The following is a 6,608-nucleotide window of genomic DNA, read 5'->3' as shown; positions in this document are numbered from 1 at the left end:
CACATACCTGATCCAGAATCTCTCCAAATGTCTTCGTCAATCTTCAAGGGTGATTTCTGACACTCAACTACAGTTCTAACCTATCTGAAACTTGACTTAGTAGACTAGAAATCAAGATATAGTTTTGATCACCTAACATTGACAACAAGATTGAGATAACAAAGCTTGTGGGTTGAACCGACCAATGATCTAACACAATATGCTTTGATTTCTTCTGAAGTTCATTATTTTTTATATTGTTTGCCTGCTGATTCATCTAGTAAGTTTGAGTAGTGATTGTGGAAGTATAGCTTTGTTACAAGTTAGTATGACTCATTTTCGTGATATTAGCCCCGAACATGTCTATGAGACTGAGACTCGAGTTTCGAGGCTTGTTAGTACGCTTGAGTTTTGTATTTGTACTGATGAAGATGAGCTTGTGACCCTTAATGAGTAAGTGAGAACACGCTTGATATGATTAATGATCACAACGAAGGTTGTGGATAATAGATAATCAAGTCTTATGCGAGTGAGATCTAAGTTTTAAGTCTTCGTCACTGAGACCAAGACTCTAGTTTTGAATATTAGAATTGAGCCAGCGGGAAACATGCCTACAAGAGGGTGCACATTAAAATTGAGCTGGAATTTGTCCGAAGTAAGGTTTACACTCCTCGTCACGAACTCCCATCAAAAACTGAATTAAAGAGTGGATTTTATTTGTAGATTTCAAACAAAATATCAAACAACGCAATTAAGAATCGAAGTTAAACAAGTAATAAAATCTAGGCGGAAACATAGTTGCCACGCGCTAAACAATGACTTACCATCAATACGACCTGTAGTTCCATCAACCATGACTTGTCCGATTACTATTAGTAATCTAGCAAATTTTGCTACCCCAGCGGTTTCTTTTTTTTAATAAGAAAGAAATTTCATTCAAAAAGAATTAATGTAGGACTACATTCAGTTCTTCTCTGATTAGAGATTTTAACCAAAACGGTAAATCTGAGATCCAACATTGATCTACTCTATCAATTCTAGCCCTCTTAGCTAGGCTATTGGCAACTTCATTCGATTCTCTACGCACAAAAGTGCATTTCCAATCCCTAAAACTTACTAAAAGACTTCGAAAGTCTTGGATTACATTATTGTTTGTCCATCTAACACAATCTAATTCTCCATTAATTGCTTTCACTACATTCTGGAAGTCACCCTCCAAATGTAGTCTTTCAACATCTGAATCTTTTGCCCACTTTATAGCCGCTAGTGCTGCAAGAGCTTCAGCTTGCTCTTCATCCAGAGTTATCCCAGCAACTGATTGAGCTCCTCCAAATTGCCCTGCAGCAGAAAACAACATTAGTCCTAAACCCATATAATTATTTTTTTTCAAGAAAGCAGCATCAAAATTGATTTTATCAAACCCATTTGGTATTTTTCAAGGTATTACATCCCTTGTCTGATTCACAGAGGTTCTAGATGATATACATTTTCTAGAGTTTTCAGTCCACTCAGCTATGTCCTTATTTGCTTGTCTTACAAGACTAGATATTTGAATTGTTCCATTATCAAACACTACAAAACATCTCAACTTCCATATTTGCCATATAGCAAAGCTAACAAACTGAACATATTTCTCATGTTCATCCCTGGATACATTACTGGACTGAAACCAGGTAGCTATCCAATTCTGCATATTTATATTAGCAATAGTTCATGCGATGTTAGCATCAAGGGCAAACCAAATTCTTTTAGGAACTTCACATTCAATAAACAAGTGGTTGAGGCTTTCAATTTCATGATTGGATAGAGAGGAGTCACTAGTTATATCTTTAACAAACCTAGTAATTTTACTTCTAACTGAAACACGGTCATTTAAGAATTTCCATATATGATGCTTAATCTTTTGAGGAAGATTAAGACTCCACAAAGCTTTCCAGGGGAAGGATACAATTACAGAGCCATGAAACTCCTGCATAATGCACTTATATATTGATTTAACACTAAATAAACTATTGTAGTATGTGTTAGAGCATATCTCGGTCGACCTCGCATGCGTTGCTATATCAAGCATGTTCGTCAATGTTAGTGATCAAAACTATGAGTCTTGATTTCTAGTCTATTATAGCTAAGTCTCGGACTAGGATAGAAAAGTGTAGTTGAGCTCAAGGACTTCATGGCGATTCATCATACAACGACGAAGATCTACTCAAGGAACCATGGAACTTCATCAACAAAAAGGTATGTGGAGACTTGAACTTATCTATCACTCAAAAGTCAATCTATTCTATCTCCTACTTCTTATGAGACAAAAAGTCGTATGCTATATAGACTGGATCATACACATTTGACATTTCAAGCTGAGTATTTACTACTTATATTTTTCTCGAAATCGTGTGTTGGTAAAACGTTTCGCTTTGATCAAGTTTATCTTCACCTAGTGACGAATGTCATGAAAAGTTTCAATTACTTTGAGAATTGTTCTGACGTGAAACGGTCTGTAAATAACGGCTATATAACGTCCTCTGAGAATGTCTCAATGATTGGAATGAGAGTTTAGATTACATAACCATGTATTCCTTAATCCGAAGTTTTCGAACTTTGTTGATTGAGAGAAACCGGAGGAATTGGCTTTGCCAAGTCCGCTAACTCGGTTTGCGAACTCAGTCCGCGAACTCAGTTTGCGAACTCAGTCCGCGAACTAACGGAAGTTCTCTTGCCGAGAATTTCTGCTGGGATTTTCCGAAAAATCGTTTGCGTGTTTAGTCCGCGAACTGGCGAAAGTCTCTTTGCCGAGATTTTCTGATGAGTTTGGAAAACTATGCCATTTGCCTTAAGTCCGCGAACTTGTTTGTGAGCTTAAGTGGTTATGATCTAAAGATATGCTCTGAACATGAAACTTAAATTACTAAGGAATGCTTTATGCAAACCGTGGCTATAAATTTCATGAGCCGATTCATCGAATCATCTTTGTTTCAATTGTGTCTTGTGTAGTTACATAAGATCTCATGGCAATTGAACAACTCTCTAACTAGTTCATTTGATTCAATTGAACTAGTTATGGTGAAGAAGAACTAGGTTAATATGAATTGCTCATATGGTTAACGTTTTGGGTTACTATGTTGAACCAACAAACACGTACACGTTTGGGCATGGTTTTCACAAACCCAGTAAACGTCTACCCAAGTATGTGTGACAAGCTAAGTTTTCGATCCAACAGTTGAGAAATATTAGCTTGAATCTAAATCAGATTTTCATCTAACGGTCAATATGGATTGCTTTGTAACTAAGGCAAAACCATGATTTGAAGGCTATATAAAGGAGACATCTAGCATTGTGCAAAACTGATCCCCACACGTCTGTGTGATACTAGTGCGCTCGCTAGAGTCGATTCTCCTTTAACCTTTGGTTTTCTTCTCTAAAACCAGGTTAACAACTTATAGACTTCATTGGGATTGTGAAGCCAGACCGATACTACTTATATCGTAGTTGTGTGATCTGATCTTGCATCTTCTAGCGTACGAGTACAATCTTTGATTGGCTTTAGATCGTGAGAGTTATTCGATAGGCAAGATAAAGAAGTCACAAACATCATCGTCTCACTGTTTGTGATTCCTCGACAAACCGCTTGTGTAGTCAAGAAGGATTGTTGAGAGGTGATTGATTAATCTAGGTTGTTCTTCGGGAATATAAGACCGGATTATCAATTGATTCCTGTTCACCTTGATTTTATATCTTAAGACGGAACAAAAACCTAGGGTTTTTCTATGAGAGACAGATTTATCCTTTGATAGACTTTTTTGTGTGAGACAGATTTGTTTATTATCAAGTCTGCGATTTTGGGTTGTAGCAACTCTTAGTTGTGGGTGAAATCATCTAAGGGAATCAAGTGCGCAGTATACTGCTGGGATCAGAGGCGTAGGAGTACAATTGTACCTTGAATTAGTGGGAGACTGCTGGGATCAGCCAAGTATGTGGACATTCGATCAGTACACCTGATTCAGTAAATAAAAAACAAATATTTAAAAGATCTCGCCAGGATCAACGAAAGCAAAGGCTGCAGATCATTTACTATAGTCTAAGCATTAAAATCTTCGTATCCAGAACTATATCCATGGGAAATTATTAACTTTTATCTAATATATGCATGTTATAAGAAACCCCAAACTCATAAATTGATAAGTTTCGGTGAATTCACCTCAACTGATGAAGAGAATCCATTCTGAAATCAAGCAAGCTTGACATATTTTATAATGCAACAAGTAGAAGTGTAGAAACCATACTGACTTCAAGCAAGTTTACAGTCATTTTCTATCCCACTTTAAAGTCTAGAACGACAAATTAGCACATATAAGGAAGTGATATACGAAAGCGTAAAATCATAGGTATCAACATATGGCAATTATATTCAGTGCATTGCCAATCCCAAAGCACTCAAATGAAAAAAGTGAGGCAATGGATCATCTGTTTTATATCCGGAAACCAAACATGTCCCAGGAGTGAGTCATAGAAACATACCACCACTCTTGGAATATAACCCTCCTCTCACATAGCCAAAAATGAACAAAGTAAGAGCATAACATACAATAAATGTTGTGACAATCGCTCCTCGCCTGAGACACATCAACAGTTTCAGTGGAAATATTCGAAAAAATTAGAAGACAAATCAATAGAAAGTACCATACACAATAAGCAGAGAAATGGACGAATATAAACAGAGATGTCTCATATGTTATAATTCTTGCAGACATAGGGGTTAGCTGCTCTGACTATATTATAATCACCCTCTTGTCTAACCGTTTGCTCGGGAACTCAACTTAGGCAACATAAACGGTCATCTGATATCAACTTAGCATTATTGAAGAGATGTACAAATTTATAGCCTAAACTCTATATGTTCTCTTAGGCAATCTAGGATTAACACCGCTCATTCCCAAACTACTTAAGTGCATATGTAATTGAAACAACATGCTACTGACTCATTTCCATACTACTTGAGTGCATATGTAATTGAAACAACACGCCACTGGCTCATTCCCAAACTACTTGAGTGCATATGTAATTGAAACAACACGCCACTGGATAAGAGGACTTGTTGTCCTCGTGAGTTGGTAACAAGGGAGCAGAGGCTGAGTTGTGTGTTACTTAGGTAGTTCCATTGCCATGGCAAGCGTCCATTAGTATAAATTACAACATATGAGTATGAAGAAGAACCCTACAAAAAGGATGTTGGATTCTCGGTACCACATACATCTTGCATACATGCATTTGAAAGCCGTTCTCCTTCAGTTGTATAAATTCTGAATCAACAAGAATAGAACACATCATATGAGTGTTGGGGTGTGAACAGGTGACAGCAATGCGGTATGCATCTCGACATTACACTCTACGGCAACACACCATAATTCAAATAACCATGCAAATAGAATTTTTAATATTTTTTCGATTTTATAATTCATCTCTTGGTGTCCTGTATACATATATAACGAGTCTCAAATACAAAATTTCAATACAGAGAGAAATGAATACAATTCTAATTACCAAAACGGTTGTTGATAGGAACCGATGTGTTAATCGCGTATTAGAACTTTTCATATAAAACCGTAGGAAATAAGGAATAACAAAAGATGTAGTAATATGCTGTCACAGAGAAATGGCAAGGTCGTTCTCCAGATTCAGTTCATTCACCAAAAGAACTGGAAATGAAGTCGCATATGCTTTGGCAGAGGAAGGAATAGGAAGACAACAATGTACACAGAATCAGTCATAACATATAAATTGTTCAATTTATCATGCTTAGATTCGAATTTTACTTCTTGTAACCCAACTGTAACAGATAGCTCTGGGAGGGATCTCTTTTAAGTTTAATTTATTCCCCTTTGCTTAAAAAAAAAAATCTACATCTTTACTGAATCCACATCATTGACAATTATAGATTTTTAAGTAAAATGGGGGATTTAAGATCAGACAGTATAAAGTACTTCAACCTGATAATATGGACAGAAATGCATAACTGTAAATCTGGAAACAGATATCTATTGATGACAACTAAAGAGGCCAAGATACTGAACTAAAGGGGAGGATATAAGGTGGAAGAGCAGTCGAGCAACTTATTTTGCAAAAAAGATCTTAGTCAATCCATTTTGCAACTCAATCAATGAAGGGAATAGTGTCGCTCCAGTGGTTGGTATGGGTGGAGAATATAAAGTATACACAAAGTACATGCATTTTAGTTTTCCTCAGAAATCTTTTACACCAGTACCACTTCGAAATGAGGGAGAAAGAGAAAGATGTAACAAATTCTTAATTCAGTAGACAAACCTTTGGAATTCTAGCACAAATTTCAGATGTACAGGGAATGGTATTCAATTTTCTAAACCAACTAACAACACAAAAAACATGAACATTGATATACATGAAACACAAATTTCAGAAGATGTTGTTTGTCTTCATTGCAAACAACACCCACCACACTCAGGCCAACACCAATTGATTATTACAAAAATTGGAACAGAAACTCCGAAAGGGGACTCCTACCAATTTCAAGACTACTAAAGTACAAAGTTCACTCACTGAATCGAAAAATAAGCATCCAGATCCTATCAAGAAAACAAGAAAGAACGGAAATGATA

The sequence above is a fragment of the Papaver somniferum genome, chromosome 9 (genome assembly GCF_003573695.1).
Source record: "Papaver somniferum cultivar HN1 chromosome 9, ASM357369v1, whole genome shotgun sequence".
Taxonomy (NCBI): Eukaryota; Viridiplantae; Streptophyta; class Magnoliopsida; order Ranunculales; family Papaveraceae; genus Papaver; species Papaver somniferum.
The sequence above is the reverse complement of the archived record's forward strand: the minus strand, read 5'-3'. Positions refer to the sequence as shown.